We start from the raw sequence: 15,695 nt of genomic DNA on the forward strand, positions 1-15,695 counted from the left end.
AATATTCCATTGTCTGGATGTACTATAGTTTATTTGTCCATTCACCTACTGAAGGACATCTTTGTCGCTTCCAAGTTTTAGAAATTGTGAATAAAGCTGCTATAAACATCCTTGTGCAGGTTTTTGTGTAGACGTAAGTTGTCAGCTCCTTTGGGTAAATACCAAAGAGCATGATTGCTGGATCATATGTTAAGAGTATGTTTAGTTTTACAAGAAATTGCCAAACTGTATTCAAAGTGGCTGTACCATTTTATGCTCTCGCCAGCAATGAACGAGAGGTTCCATTGCTATACATCTTCACCAGCATTTGGTGCTGTCAGAGTCTCAGATTTTGTCCCAGATTTCTACTAGGTGTATAGTGGTATCTCATTGTTGTTTTAATTTGCATTTTCCCTGAAATTCTAGGGGCATCTCAAACCTTTTTTGTGGATGTGTCTTCTCTGGACTTAAGGCATGCAAATTCCAAATTAGAGGGATTTGCTGGTTTCTGTTTTCAGGAGTTTATAATCTCTTGTTCCCTCTGGTGTCTGTCTGCAATACTGCAGGTTCTCTGGAGCTGCTCCACACCGCCCAGCCCTCTTGTATTTTTGGTGGCCCCAGGCTTCTAGAGCATGCCGGGATCTTTCAGTGGTCTAAGTTGAGTGTGACAGAAACCAGTTCCTTGGACAGCCCACTGAAAAGTCTGAACACTGGATATATGTTCATGTCTTGGATATATGGTCAGATCTTCTCTTTCTGTCCCCAGGCAGAAGCTGGGAGCTGAGAATTTTCTGCTGACAGTGTGGTGCTGAGCTGGGGGAAGAAACTAAGGTGAGTGAAATCCGTGAATTTTCCTACTGGCTTTATGAGACTGGTGTCATGCTCACCTGGGGTGCAGGAGCCTCTAAACTGGTTTCTGAATTTCTCACAAAGAGCATTGGTCCATGTGTCATTGTTGAGTCAGTGTCTGTGAGGGGAAGGGTGGCTCTCCTCTGGTCAGAAGTATCGAGTGCTCCCTGGGCACACAGCACTGTGGCCATGTGGAAGAGGATGGCCTACTTTTCTGGCTATTTGATTATCACTGTGAAAAATTAGTGGACCCAGTTTCATCACTTTATTCTCATGCCATCCAGATCCTTACTCACATCTGTGAATGAGATTAGAGAAACTGGAACAGCTGAAAGTATTGATTAACAATTATGGCTTCATCTCAAAGTACAGGGCCAGGTTTTAGATGTGAGGGCAAGTACATTTCTCTTGGGAAATCACCTGTTTTTATCCTCACCAGATGTGATCAGGTTCTGATGAGGCCAAAGCGAACAGCTGTCCTTTATACTTCTTTTATTCAATTTTTTTAAAGCGCCTTTATAGGTCATGTAAGGTTGTTTCTGGTAAGAACATAATGGATCTATATAGGATAATTTAGAGGGACACTATGTATTCTAAACTATAACCTTGAAAAACTAAAATGGCTTGTTATCTGCTTTTCTCTTTTCAGTCCTTAGATCTATTGACAGCTCAGTCAGTAAATGATTGAGCGACAATCAGAAATCAGGGGAATAACATTTCCTGTGAGAACTTGAAGGACACTGCAGATTAGCAGATGAAATATATAGGTCAGATAAATATTTGTTTGTTTTCCAGAAAATTTCCTATTTAACACATCTGAATTGGTAACATATAAGTTTTAGCAAGATTTGCAACATATCAGGGAAAAATTTTAGAAAGCCAGAAATAATTTTGATATCTTTAGTCATTTAAGAAAAATATATCTGCACACTTAAGTTAAGCTCAGAAAAATGTTTTGCCAAATTGCTAAAAAATAAATGGAATTTGAATGTCATTTATTTAAAATTTATCTACTATCATTTAATAAACATTGCTTGAATCGTGTGTAAAAGAAGTTGTGAAAATGATTTGATGAATAACTTTATGATTCATATACAAATGCCCATAATAAAATGCCTTGTGAAATTAGTACCATGGGAAAGATAGAATATGTTACAGAAATTCAGAAGATGGAGTAACGTTCCATTGGAGTGAACAGGCTATTAGCTCCTGAAGGAAAGAACCAAGCTTATGTTATATGGTATCACTAGTGCATATCTTGGGCTTTGGGGATAATTGAATGAATGAATTAAAATGTACTTCTTTGATAAGGTAGTTCAGTTTAAGCTGTGTCATGACATACAGAGAAAGAAAGAGGAAGCACTTCAGGCAGAGTAAACAGTACACCTTGAGCCACATTAGAAGATACTATACAACATATTCTGGAAATAATTAATTGAGTTTAAGGGCAAATTATATATGATTAGGCTGGCAAAGTAGAGATCCACTTTCTAGAGGTTCTTGTTTTTTTTCTTTTTTTGAGGAAGATTAGCCCTGACCTAACATCTGCTGTCAATCCTTCTCTTTTTGTGGAGGAAGACTGGCCTTGAGCTAGCATCCATGCCCATCTTCCTCTACCTTTTTATATCTGGGATGCCTGCCACAGCATGGCTTGACAAGTAGTGCGTACGTCCACACTCAGGATCCAAAGTGGCGAACCCAAGGCCACTGAAGTGGAACCTGCAAACTTAACTGCTGTGCCACTGGACTGGCCGCTGTAGACGTTCTTTACCACTAGGAAATTGGGTTAGAAAGGTATTTGAGCAGGAGAGTAACAAGAGTAAATATCCTTTGGAAAAATTAATCAGATAGAATTATATGGGATAGACTAGAGGTAAAAGAAACTCAAGATAGTTGCATTATTTATGGCAAGAGTTAATAAGGGTCTAAATTAACATGGTGGCAATGGAAGAGAAATGAGGGTATATATGAAAATATATAATGGAGATAGACTTGTTAAGACTTCATAACCAAAAGGATATAGATAGTAAAGATAAAAGAGGAGAGAAAAGCTTAAGATAATTTCATTTTTCAAACCTGATTAAGGTAGGAAATTTTGCCATTATCAGAAACATTGAAGACAGAAAGAGGGGCTAGTTTGAAAGAAGGAAAGATGTCACATTTACAACTCCAACAGGACATCAAAGTGAAGTAGTACACAACATAGCTGGAAAAAGAAATAGAATGGTAGGAAGGTGTTAGAGATCCAGACTGAGAAATCACTTACCCAGAAGTAATAGTCAATTCTTTAGAAGGTGATGAAACACTAAAGGAAGAGAGGAGATCTAGAGCAAAGGGAACACATAAGTGCTTTGGAGAATGTTTTTGTTTAAGAAGCTCTAGGAGTAAATACAGCCCGCTCTGTACAGAGAAGGAGGAGGAATCAGAAATGAGAGATGACTCAGGTTGTTTGTGTCACAAAACCAGACGTGAATATGGGTTATTTTGGGTGTAGGTGAGGAAGGTTGGCCCTGAGCTAACATCTGTTGCCAATCTTCCTCTTTTTGCTTGAGGAAGATTGTTGCTGAGCTAACATCCGTGCCAATCTTCTTCTATTTTATATAGGATGCCACCACAGCATGGCTTGACAAGCAGTGCTATCTCTGGGCCTGGGATCTGAACCTACGAACACCAGGCCACCGAGGCAGAGCACGTGAACTTAACCCCTATGCCACCGGGTCAGCCCCTGAGGATGGTTTTAAGGCGATGGTTAAGAACAGAATCTACATTTTAAAGGGCAAAGGAATGACTCAATGGTGAATGGAGAAGGGGAGACAATTATCAGTGAAAGGAGCGAGAATCTAAATGATATAACCGTAGTAACAAGAGTTCATAAGGGGAATGTTTTAGGACAGGGTAGACATATCATTATGTCAAAAAAGACGAGTGAGTAGAGAAGGAAGAACCGAATATTCGAAAAAGAAAACAACGTAAAATGCTGTACCAATACTTAGAAAGAGGGTTTAGGGAATCAAAAAAGGGGGTCAAGGTATCATCCTTGAAAAGAGTTACTTCTGATTCAAGGTGAAAGGGAATGATGAGTGAAGATGCACAAAAGTTAGAGAAGTTGAGGGAGTTCATTGTGCAGGCTCTGGATCTTCGAACAGAGATGTTTGGAGGCCGAGGCAATGGAATAGCTTCTGTGTAGCCACTCTGAGGATGGTCAGAAGACCTCCAGATGATTTGAGTGAAAGGATGGCTGGACACGGGGAACTACATGGCAAGGAGAGTGGACCAGATTGATATGTCAGTAGTATTTGACACACTTGGCTGACAAAGACATGGATTCCATTAACTTTAAATTAAGCAAATTATGCTGGAAACAGTGGATCCACATTGATTGAAGAACATCACTTTAAATATTAAACAGCTTGGTGGTTTGCAATGACAATGCACTTTGTTTTTGTTCTTTGATGTAAATATTTCTTTGGGAGATTGTGTTATAGACTATTTTCTTGCTAAAGAATGAGGAAAATTAACACTAACTCTAAGAATCCTTACAGTAAACAAATCTATGCAATATTGCTCAATCCAATGTTTTTCAGATTTTTTTGACCTACATGTTAGAGGTGTAGATTAGAGATTGATTTGGGCTATAGCACTTGAGTGCTTACATATAATTACAAACCTAAGGGTACTTTTTTCCTTAAGTGTATTTGTATTTGGAGCTCATGAAGATAAAGCATTTTTAGTATAGATAACATTATGCAAATTCATCTAACAGACTCTTTTTGTTAGATCATTTTTATTTTTTATTTTATTTTATTGTAGTAAGAACATTTAACATGAGCTCTACCCTCTTAACATGTATTTAAGTATACAATACTTTATGGTTGACTCATGGTACAATGTTGTATAGCAGACTCCTGGAGCTTATTCGTCTGGCTTGATGAAACTTTATGCCCATTGATGAATAACTCTCTCTTTCCCTTCCTTCCCAGACCCTGGCAAACACCGTTCTAACTCTTTGATTCTACAGATTGACTATTTTGGTTACCTCACATAGGTGGAGTCGTGAAGTATTTGTCTTTCTGTGACTGGCTTATTTCATTTAGCATAATGTCCTTAAGGTTCATCCATGTTGTCACATATTGCAGCATTTCTGTCTCCTTTTTAAGGCTGAATAGTATTCCATTGCATGTATATACCACATTTTCTTTATTCAAAGGATTTAGCTTTTACAGAAACAGATAAAAAATTTCTAAAATTTATATGGAACCACAAAAGCCACACATAGCCAAATCAATCTTGAGCAGGAAAAACAAAGTTGAAGTCATCACACTTTCTGGTTTCAAAATACATTGCGATGCTACGATAATCAAAACAATATGGTACTGGCATAAAGATAGACGTATATCCAGTGGAACAGAGTAAAGCTTGCAGATAAAAGTCCATACATATATGGTCCACTGACCTTTGACAAGGGTTCCAAGAAATATACAATGTGGAAAGGATAGTCTCTTCAAGAATAGAGCTGGAAAAACTGGATATCAACATGCAAGAATGCAATTGGACATATAGCTTAGACTATGCACAAAAATCAACTCAAAATGGATTAAAGACTTAAAGGTAAAACCTGAAGCTGTAAACCTCCTAGAAGAAAACATAGGGGAAAAGCTTCAAGACACTGGTCTTGGCAGTGATGTCATGGATATGACACCAAAAGCACACGCAACAAAAGCAAAAATAGATAAATGGGACTAAAGCAAACTAAAAAGCTTCTTGATAGCAAAGGGTATAGTCAACAGAGTGAAAAGGCAACCTATGGAATAGGAGAAAATATTTGCAAATCATATGATATCTGTTAGGGGTTAATATCAAAAATATATAAAGAACTCCTACAACTCAATACCACAAAATAAAACTTCAAATAACTCCACTAAAAAATGGGTTAAGGACTTGAATAGACATTTCTCCAAAGAAGACATACACATGGCCAGCCTCACTAATCATCAGGGAAATGCAAATCAACACCACAATGATTTCACCTCATACCTGTCAAAATGGCTATTATTTAAAAAAAAAAAACAACCACAAGTATTGGAAAAGATGTGGAGAAATTGGAAAACTTGCACACTATTGATGGGAATGCAAATGGTACAGCTGCCATGGAAAACAGTACAGGAGTTCCTCAAAAATAAAAAAAATAGTATTACCATATGATCCAGCAAGCCCACCTCTGGATGTGTATCCAAAAGAATTGAAATCAGGATCCTGAAGAGACATTAGCACTCCTATGTTTATTGCAACACTGATCACATTAACTGACTATTTTTTAAAGGATGCTTCCATTCTTCCATATTTGCATATCTCAGAATTTATTTTCATTGTTGTGGAATTGAATTTTCTTTCATATATATCTCCCAAGTTTACTACTGAAGCAATAACTGTTTTTCTTTCAGCTGATACTTCTATCCTTAAGAAACCTAACACAAAAGTTAACGTCAGGGAAATATCTTCATATATTTAGCCCGCTGTAACAAAAATACCATAGACTAGGTGACTTACAAACAAAAGAAAACTATTCTCACAGTTCCAGAGGCTGGAAGTCCAAGATCAGGGTGCCAGCACGGTCTAGTTCTTCCAGCTGTAGACTGCTGACTTCGCACTGTGTCCTCGTGGCAGAAGAGGTCTCTGGGGAAGGTCTCTATAGGGTTTCTTCTATAAGGGCACTAGTCCCATTCACAAGGGCTCTGCCCTCATGACCTAATCACCTCCAAAAGGCCCCACCTTTTAATACTATCACATTGGGGGTTAGGATCTCAACATAGGAATTTGGGGGGGACACAAACATTCAGGCTTAGTAGTTAAGGAAGCTTTACAGTCTTTTTAAACATGGCAGCATGATGGCAACTTAAGGTCTCTCCCTTAGTAATAGTGTGGATGGGCCCCCAAAATCCCAAAGAAAAAGCTACAGGACACTGAAAAGATAGGCTAAGTTCCAGCAATAATGCGGGTGTTTTTACCCTAATCAGGAACAGTAGTTCCCAAACTTTGCTGCTTGTTAGAATTATCTGGGGGAGCTTTTAAAAATCTCAGTGCCCAGGTCTTATCTTATAGTAATTAAATGAGAACATATAGGGGTAGGAGCCAGGTTTTAACATCTTTTTAAAGTACACCATGTCATCCCAAGGTACAGACAAATTTGGGAATCACTGCCCTGAAATAAGATTTAAAGAAATACTGATATCTCGGTAAATTCTTTGACTAAATTGAAAATGTTAATAGTCTCTACTTAAGCTAGGTCTTTGGCTTTCTTTACCTAGGCTAAGAAGGAAATAGTTTTTACCGCTAGGAATTCCTTCCAGGGACTGAGGTTCAGGACCAGGCTCATTGCTTCATGGTCTCAGAGTGGAGAAACCCAAACCGAGGGCTGGTTTGCTCTCCTTTCCTCGTTCACATAGCCTGTCATTAATTACTTGAACTGATTGTCCTACATGAGAATGATTTTGCATGATTATTTTCCTGCACTAATTGTCTTCTTTGGTTCTGTTTCTTGTGATCTCTGCAAAAGTGCCCGAAGTCCAGCATCACACTTGCCGAGTGGCTTCTCCCACTTCGTCTCATCAATTAGGAAAATGTTACCAACAGCAATGACTTCTAGCCCCTGCAGTTTACTCACAGTTGCTGCCTATCAGTGCTTCATTCACGTGGAATTATCTTGTGTACTAACCTCTGACATAGGTCATTAAGTCTCTGTGCATGATTAAGGATCCTAAATAGACAAAGCAACTGTTAGATGCTCGTTTCCTCCTGGTGTGGCTGTGTAAAGTAAGATGGAAGCTCCTCAAGGATCTTTCTTCTTGAAAAAGTTGCTGCTCATTAGTGGTTGGTTACTCCATTAGAGTTTTCATTAGGTTGCAAATATCATGTATTTCTTTATATACATATTTCTAAATGTGATGAAGTATTTTATTAAACTGAATTCCTATGGCATTTTTTTCTTGTCTCAGTTATATTCCAATTTTAAAACAAAATATTAACTCACAAGGTGATAATTTGACATCATCCAAAAGTTTATCTACAGTTACCTGCATATTAATAATTATATCTTAACAGTTTTTTATCTAATAAAAAGGATAATTTTACTGTGCATTTAACAACAATGCACAGTCATGTGCTGCATAACATAATGATGCTTGAGTCAACGACGGCACCATCAGATTAGTACCATATGACCTAGGTGTGTAGTAGGCTATACCATCTAGGTTTGTGTAATTACACGCTATGATATTTATCAAACAATGAAATCACCTAATGACACATTTCTCAGATTGTATCCCCATCATTAAGCGATGCGTGACTGTACTGAACATATTGCCATTTCAGTTATGATCAATTCATCAAAAAGAGGGTATTAGAATTACTTTTTCATTTAAAATTCACATACCTGGATATTTACAAGAAGGATTTCCATGACACATACAGCAGTGTCCAAAGACAAATCATGAAGAGGATGTGAAATGGCAGAGGAAGGAAGGAAGTAATACTCAAAAACACTGACCTGGAAAAGCCTCTGTAATTGAAACCAAAGCTTTCCTATGAATTTTGTAGTAGTCAAATTAAAAGAGAAGCAATATTAAGTACAATAATCTCATTAGATAATAAAATAAAGCATGACAACTCACTAGAGAGCTAACATTTCTACGGCTTCTGATGTCTAACAGAGATGTCATGATCTTCATATAAAGTACCTTTAATCATAATTATACAGAAGATGTGCAGGGCATTCATACAGCCAAGTTCATATAGCCTTTCTAATATCAGCCCTTAATGAAAGTCAGGAAAGAAAGGTTAAATCACAATTGTGCCAAGGCAGTCGCAATGCACTTTAGCAAGCCATCCCAGGTCCAAAGCTGTCTAGTATCTTGACATTATACTGGGGTAAGACTCAGAGAACTCCATTCTAAAGGAAAATATTTTAACAAGTCTCTTTGTCTATTCTTTTATACCAGATTGTTTCAGACTACTTTCTCTCATCCTGTTTTTCAGTGTAGGTATTTTTTTTTCTATCTACAAAGTAACCATAACCAGATTTGTGGCCATTAAAGCATTCACACACATAAATGAACCTTGCATATAGTACTGTGGCCACATTTATCCACTAGGATAAGAGGATGGATATAAAACGTAACGAAAGAAACTTGCATTAGGATAAGACACAATTTTTTGTTGTAGGAGTTATCAAATAATGCAATGAGCAACTAAATGGGCAGGAGAACTATCCAATTTTCATAACCTGAAAAAGAAATACATTCAGTTAAACGTGTTTGGGTATAGACTTGTGTGTCAATGGCACAACCAGGTCTTCTCCTCTCTGAGACTTATTAGGATTTGTTTATTTCTTAGAGTCTATTGTCAAAGATAATCATAATACTTATCACCCAAATGGGGACTTTGGGGACAGCAAGGGGCTTTTATTAATTGTGATGCCAGGGAAATAGACATAAATTGGAATTATCCTCAGCAAATCAAGTCAAACTGTGATGCCAGAAAACTTGGTTCACTTTCAATTAATTAGCTATTTAAATAAAGCTTTTTGACATCTATAGTTTCTCTCTGAGAGGTTTAATTTACAGATGATTTAATTAGAGCTCTGTTGCAAAACTTTGGGCAGAAAAGAGTATTCACACTTTGGGCTCCCTATGCCCAGAATGCTCTTTCTTGGATAATTTTCACCTTTCAGTTCACATTGGAATTATTATCTTCTTACATAAACCTCTCCTGCTCCTTCAGTCTAAAGTAGCCCCACAGTTTGAGCTCCAAAGTAAACAAGGAGAGGTACACGCTGCTTTTTCGTAGAATGTAAACACGTAAATGTAGAAGGAATGACACAGTTACACAAACACCATTCTGAAACCATCATAGTAATACTTGATTCAGGCAATAATCATCAATGAATGCTAAAACAATTTGATGAGAGTTGGTTAGGGAATAAGGTATTTCCATGATCTCAAAGATTCTCCCCAAGGACAGTTAGTAATTACAAAGGAAAAAAGTCACGGAGGTTCAAGTAATCTGGGCAAAATTTCTTTAATCAATTGATTAAAGGTAATATAAAAAATTAGAAAAACGGGCCAGCCCTGTTGCATAGTGGTTAAGTTCACACACTCTACTTCAGCAGCCTGGGGTTTGCAGGTTCAGATCCCAGACATGGACCCAGCACTGCTCATCAAGCCACACTGTGGCGGCATCCCACATGAAATAGAGGAAGACTGACACACATGTTAGCTCAGCAACAATATTCTTCAAGCAAAAAGAGGAAGATTGGTGACAGATGTTGGCTCAAGGCCAGTCTTCCTCACAAAAAAAAAAAAAAGAGAAAAATAATTATTACATGCTTTCTGATTTGATGCATTGAGAAAAACACAATATCACTTATGTGACATTTCTTTAAAAATGTATAATCCAAGTCTAACCATAAGGAAACAATCACACAAAACCAAATTGAAAGATATCTTTTCAAAAATGTCAATGTCATAAGAAACAAAGAGAAGCTAATAAAGAGTTCCAGATCAAAAAGAGATTAAAGACACAGCACAACTAAATGCAATGCATGATCCTGGGTTGAAAAAATTCTGTTAGGATATTATTAAGACAATTGGTAAAATTTGGATATGGACTATGTTGATTATAGTGTATCAATGACAAATTTCTTTCTTTCTTTTTTTTTTTTGGTGAGGGAGATTGGCCCTGAGCTAACACCTGTACCAATCTTCCTCTGTTTTGTATGTGGGACACTGTCACAGCATGACTTGATGAGCAACGTGTAGGTCCATGCCCGGATCCGAACCCATGAACCCCAGGCCACTGAAGCAGAGCACACATACTTAACTAGTATGCCACCGAGTCAACCCCAAAGACAAATTTCTTGAATTTTGAAATTATAGAGTGATTATGAGAATATCCTTTTTTCTCAGGAGATACATGCTTAAGTACTTAGTGGCAAAGAGTTATGGTCTTTGGAACTTAGTGTCAATGGTTCGTAAAAAAATTGGAATGACACTAGTAACAATAATGTATTAGCCTAGTTGGGCCCCATAACAAAATACTACGAACTGGGTGGCTTCAACAACAGAAATTTATTTTCTCACAGTTCTGGAGGCTGGAAGCCCAAGATCAGGGTGCCAGCGTGGTGGGATTCTGGTGAACACCCTCTTCCTGGCTTGCAGATGGCTGCCTTCTCACTGTGTCTTCACGTGGCAGAGAGAGAGAGCTCTGATGTCTCTTCCCCTTCTTATAAGAGCTCTAATCCCATCATGATGGCCCCACCCTCATGACCTCATCTAAATCTAATTACCTCCCAAAGACCCCATCTCCAAATACTGTCACATTGGGAGTTAAGGCTTTAATAAGTGAATTGTGGGGGGGACACAATTCAGTCTATTATAAGTAGCTATAATAATGTTTATGTTTATATGTGTTTAAATATATCTAGAATTATATATAGAATTTATATGATATATAAGAACATATATATCAATATGTGTATATATACACATACATATAGATATGTATATATTTATCTATATATGGAATATATACATTCTATATGTAGGTAAGAGAGGAGATGAGAGGATGGGAGAAGAGAGAACAATGTGGCAAAATGTTAACAGTGAGGAAGTATAGTTGAAGGGTATATTCATGTTTATTGTAATGTTCTTGTAACTATCCTGAATCGTGGATTTTTTTTAATAAAAATTTTCATAAAAGATTGAGTAGGTGCCTCTCATCTTGTTGTCTCTCATAGCGCCCTGTTCTTTTCCTGGAGCACTTACACAAGTTGCAGTTTATTTGCTTGTTTATTTGTTTATCATCCCTGGTCTGTTTGGTTTGCTGTTCTATCCACATCATTTTACACGCATGTTAGTGCTCATTCACTATTTATTGAATGAATGAATGAATTTGTTGAATGTTCGTGAACTTTACAAATCAACAAACTAAGGCAACATGTAGATCTGTACAGTCAGCAGTACAGACCTTACAGAAAACAGCTATGGATCAACTCTGCCTTTGGACTGAGGAGACGTTATACCTCCAGGTATCCAACATTTTAATGGAGTTACCACAGTTTGCTTTTAAACACTCACAATCTGCCACCAAATACATATAATTAGGAGAGATGGCTTGTGCGAAGTCTCTGCTTGTTCACCATGGGTGTACCATTTTCTGAAGTGGCCTCTCTCATCTTCTCTGACTGAATAGTCCTCATCCAGTGAGAGCCAGTACATGTGCCCTTCACCTCTTTCTTGAAGTCCTTCTTACCACTCGGTGCAATAATCACTGTCATTGCTCTGATTCCTTTTGTAATTGCTGAATCACTTGTTTAGTTTTCATTTATGTAGTACCTTATATTCTTAAAAATTATCTTGTGTATAAATTATATACAGGATAAATAAATTATCTTTGTACTATTGAAAATTATCTTGTACAAATTATAAATTATCTTGTATTATTATTATGTTTATCTTATCTCCTTGACTATACTTTAAATTCTTTGAGTGCATTTTATATTGCCAAAAAGATCTAGGCCATTGTTGTGCACGTAAGAGGGTCTTACTTTAGTTGAGAAAAATTTGTCTGGGCCTTCATCTGCATACCTGAAATCATGAGATTGGGCCATACTTGGTTGTAATTTCATGGATATTATTTTGACACTTTTTTATCCCTTCTTTTGAAGTAGTTAAATGTAAAACCAAAAGAAAAATGTGTTTAGAAGTAGTATTAGACAATCATAGAGGAAAGATTTGAATCCATAATCCAGTAATGAGAATGACAAGGGAAGTCTTATGATTTACTGGACTTAAGGAATTAAAAAGAAATTCAACTTTTTCCAAGCCAGAAAGGCTCTATTAGTTTCTTTGTCTACATTGGGGTATAAACTGCAGTTACGCTATCATTATCTTTGTATGATGTTTTGATAATTTCCTATGCTAACAATGTATGTTAGTAATATGCTTCTTTCTTTGGCTTTTTGGTAAATTCTCTAGTGAGATATGAAGTCAGGCCACTAGTGTTGAAAAGATCGCCGAGTTCATGGATTTACAAATTATGAATTGGTGATACTATTTTGTCATACTCTTCTTCCAAAGGATTTAATTGCCCCATTAAATTGCCTCAATGTCTGAGGCAGCTTTAATTTCTTAAAGCTTAATTAAAATTGATATTAGAGATTATGTATACATATATATGCGTGTGTGTGAGTGTGTGTACATTCTACTGTGTATCTTAAGGATCATTTACTTCAGTGGTTTCTAACATAGAGAACACTGAACTCTAGTGAATGATGGAATCAATGTAGGCTTCGCCACAATATATCTGTTCTTGGTGCATGGCCTAAGCACCAAATTAATATGTTTTCATATGCAGTTTGTCAGTGCTATAGAGATGCTATAACGATTGCTAACATCCATTTTTAAAAGTGTTACATAATTCGTGTCACCAATTTGCCATATATTTCTTAAAAATATTTAATTTCCAACTATGATCCTGTAGGAATCTAAGAAAATTTGAAATTTGAAAAGAAGTTCTCACTGTTTTGCCTTTGAGGAGAAACAAAATGGAGTGGTTTTTGGGTAAGGAACTATTATTTTTAATGTGAAAGAAATAAGACAAACTGTAGATATTTGTTACAATGTTTGCTGTGTAGTGTTCTGAATGATTAAACATGTTTTAAAATGCTTTAATAATTGAAAAAATAGGTCCAGATGATGGAAACATGGGCACATTTATCCAATTTAGCTTTTACCCCAGAAGTTTCTCAAAGGGTGGTCCGGGAATCCTTGGGATCCCTGAGAAGCTTCAATGGGGTCTATGAGGGCAACACTCTTTTCACAGTCATACTAAGACGTCATTTGCCTTTCATCCTCTTCTCTCGTAGGTTTCCAGAGACTACGTGGCATATAATACAACCGCAGATGGAATGCAAAAGCAGATACAAGGATCCAGCTATTTTCTATAAAATCAGAAATTAGAAAGATTTATAAAAATATAGAACAAAGCCACTCTTTCACTATTTTTATTTTAGAAAATAGAGTTATTATCGTTAATATATTGTTTCATTAACACATTCTATGTTTATCATTATTTAAAAAATGAATAAACAAATGTTAAATTTTCTCAGTTTTAATTTCTAATATAGTAATTATAGGTATATATAACACACATAAACAAAACTCTTTGGGGTTCTCAGTACTTTTTAAAAGTGTGAAGGGGCCCTGAGACCAAAACGCTCCAGGACTGCTGTTTCAGTTTATGCAAATATACTCTCTCCCACACTTCTAGGAGGAGGTCGACTCTAGTAGTTAATCGGTAATTCCAACTCCAAGAACTTAATTTTCAATGTCTAAAGAATAAAGAACTCTACAGTGTTCTCAGTTTTTGCATCTCAAAGTCCTGTATAATCAGTTGTTTGGTAACACGACAAATAAAAAGCTTAATAAGTGGTGTTCTCTTTTTATTTCCAAAGAAGTAACTCAGTAAACAAGCAAAATTGGATTCTTTGCTAACAATTTCAACATTCCTTTCATGCCACCAAATACATCTGCCCATAACAAGGAAGAATTATGTGGCTAGTGATTTCCTTCATCTGACCTTATAAAGACTTGAATATATCTTAACTGTCTGGCTAATAATAACTTATTACTGATTGATGTCCTCTGACATCAGTTTCCATTTACTCTGATGTTTATTAATGTCACATATTACTCCACTTCAACCTAATGGCTAAGAACAGACTGGATCAAATGAGCTAGTTTTGCCGTTTTTATGTGTAAGATCATGCTCAACAGTCAAATGACTGCCACTTTCAGCCAAAGAATAAACATGCTGCTTCCCAGGAAGAAGCAAGGGATGTGAGTTCCACTTCTCAGAAATGTCTCTGTTGTTAGTCTGCTAAACAAAGAAATGATTCATCTTCCCTTAGTACTCCCTTTCTTCTTGCGTTATCTCTTAGTACCACTTATTCCAGAACATGAGTAGGAAACACAAATGTGCAGATCTGATGCATTTAAGGTCCAAGCAAGAATGCTGGTGAAGATACGCAGGTGGTAGTTACTCATGTGGGAATGGACGTCTGTTAAAAGGCATGGCAAAGCCACTGTAGTAACTCAGCTTACTATAGAGACACTGCAGAGAAATAAAGGAGGTCTGGAGTCGACTCCAGACACTTTCATGTAAGGTGAGGGAAGTGGAGGGAGACTTGTGTGCTTACCAACTGATTGTGAACTCCTTTTGGGCAAGAGCTTGCACAATTTCTGGCATGTCTTGAATATGGAATAAATGAATGAACTAAGGCATTAAATAAGAGCAAAACAGGGAAAATGTAGTTACATGGCAGAAAGCTAAGGGTGAAGAGCAGGTTATGTTAATCAGCGTTATTCATTGCTCCTGAGACATCATGCAAAATGAGCACTACTAAAAATGTTTTTGGATGTGGTTCTAAGGAGTTTATTTGTGGCTAGAGCAAAAAATTCTCAATAGAATGATGTCGAGTTTGAAGAGAACCAAGAGAATAGTAAGGGGCAAATTGATTGTAAGGAAGATGTATGGGACCATACAATGAATATAGATGTTCTTCAAGAATTTTGGTGGGAGGGTGTGGAGAGAGGCAATAGCAAGTTGAGTGTGTAGCAGGTACATGGTAATTTTTTGATATTTTCCTTTTGAATTTTTAGGATGAAAGATATGACAACATTTCTGTTACTGTTTAAAAATTAGGAATACTGGAGGAAACAGAATGGAATGGGATAATGGTACATCAAAGTATTTTCAAGCCTTTACAACCATAACCACATGAAAATCAAATTTTAAAATGTGGACATAATAAT

At 36.7% G+C, this 15,695-nt stretch overlaps 1 long non-coding RNA gene across 1 annotated transcript; it reads left to right on the forward strand.

Annotated features, from left to right (window-relative positions):
* Window positions 1-577: 577 nt before the first annotated feature.
* On the forward strand, window positions 578-14,304 carry LOC123287874 (uncharacterized). The gene is made up of 3 exons (XR_006531259.2): window positions 578-810; window positions 13,363-13,442; window positions 13,748-14,304. It is a non-coding gene; the product is annotated as an uncharacterized lncRNA (long non-coding RNA).
* The last annotated feature ends 1,391 nt before the right edge of the window (window positions 14,305-15,695 follow it).

The sequence above is a fragment of the Equus asinus genome, chromosome 1, assembly GCF_041296235.1.
Source record: "Equus asinus isolate D_3611 breed Donkey chromosome 1, EquAss-T2T_v2, whole genome shotgun sequence".
Taxonomy (NCBI): Eukaryota; Metazoa; Chordata; class Mammalia; order Perissodactyla; family Equidae; genus Equus; species Equus asinus.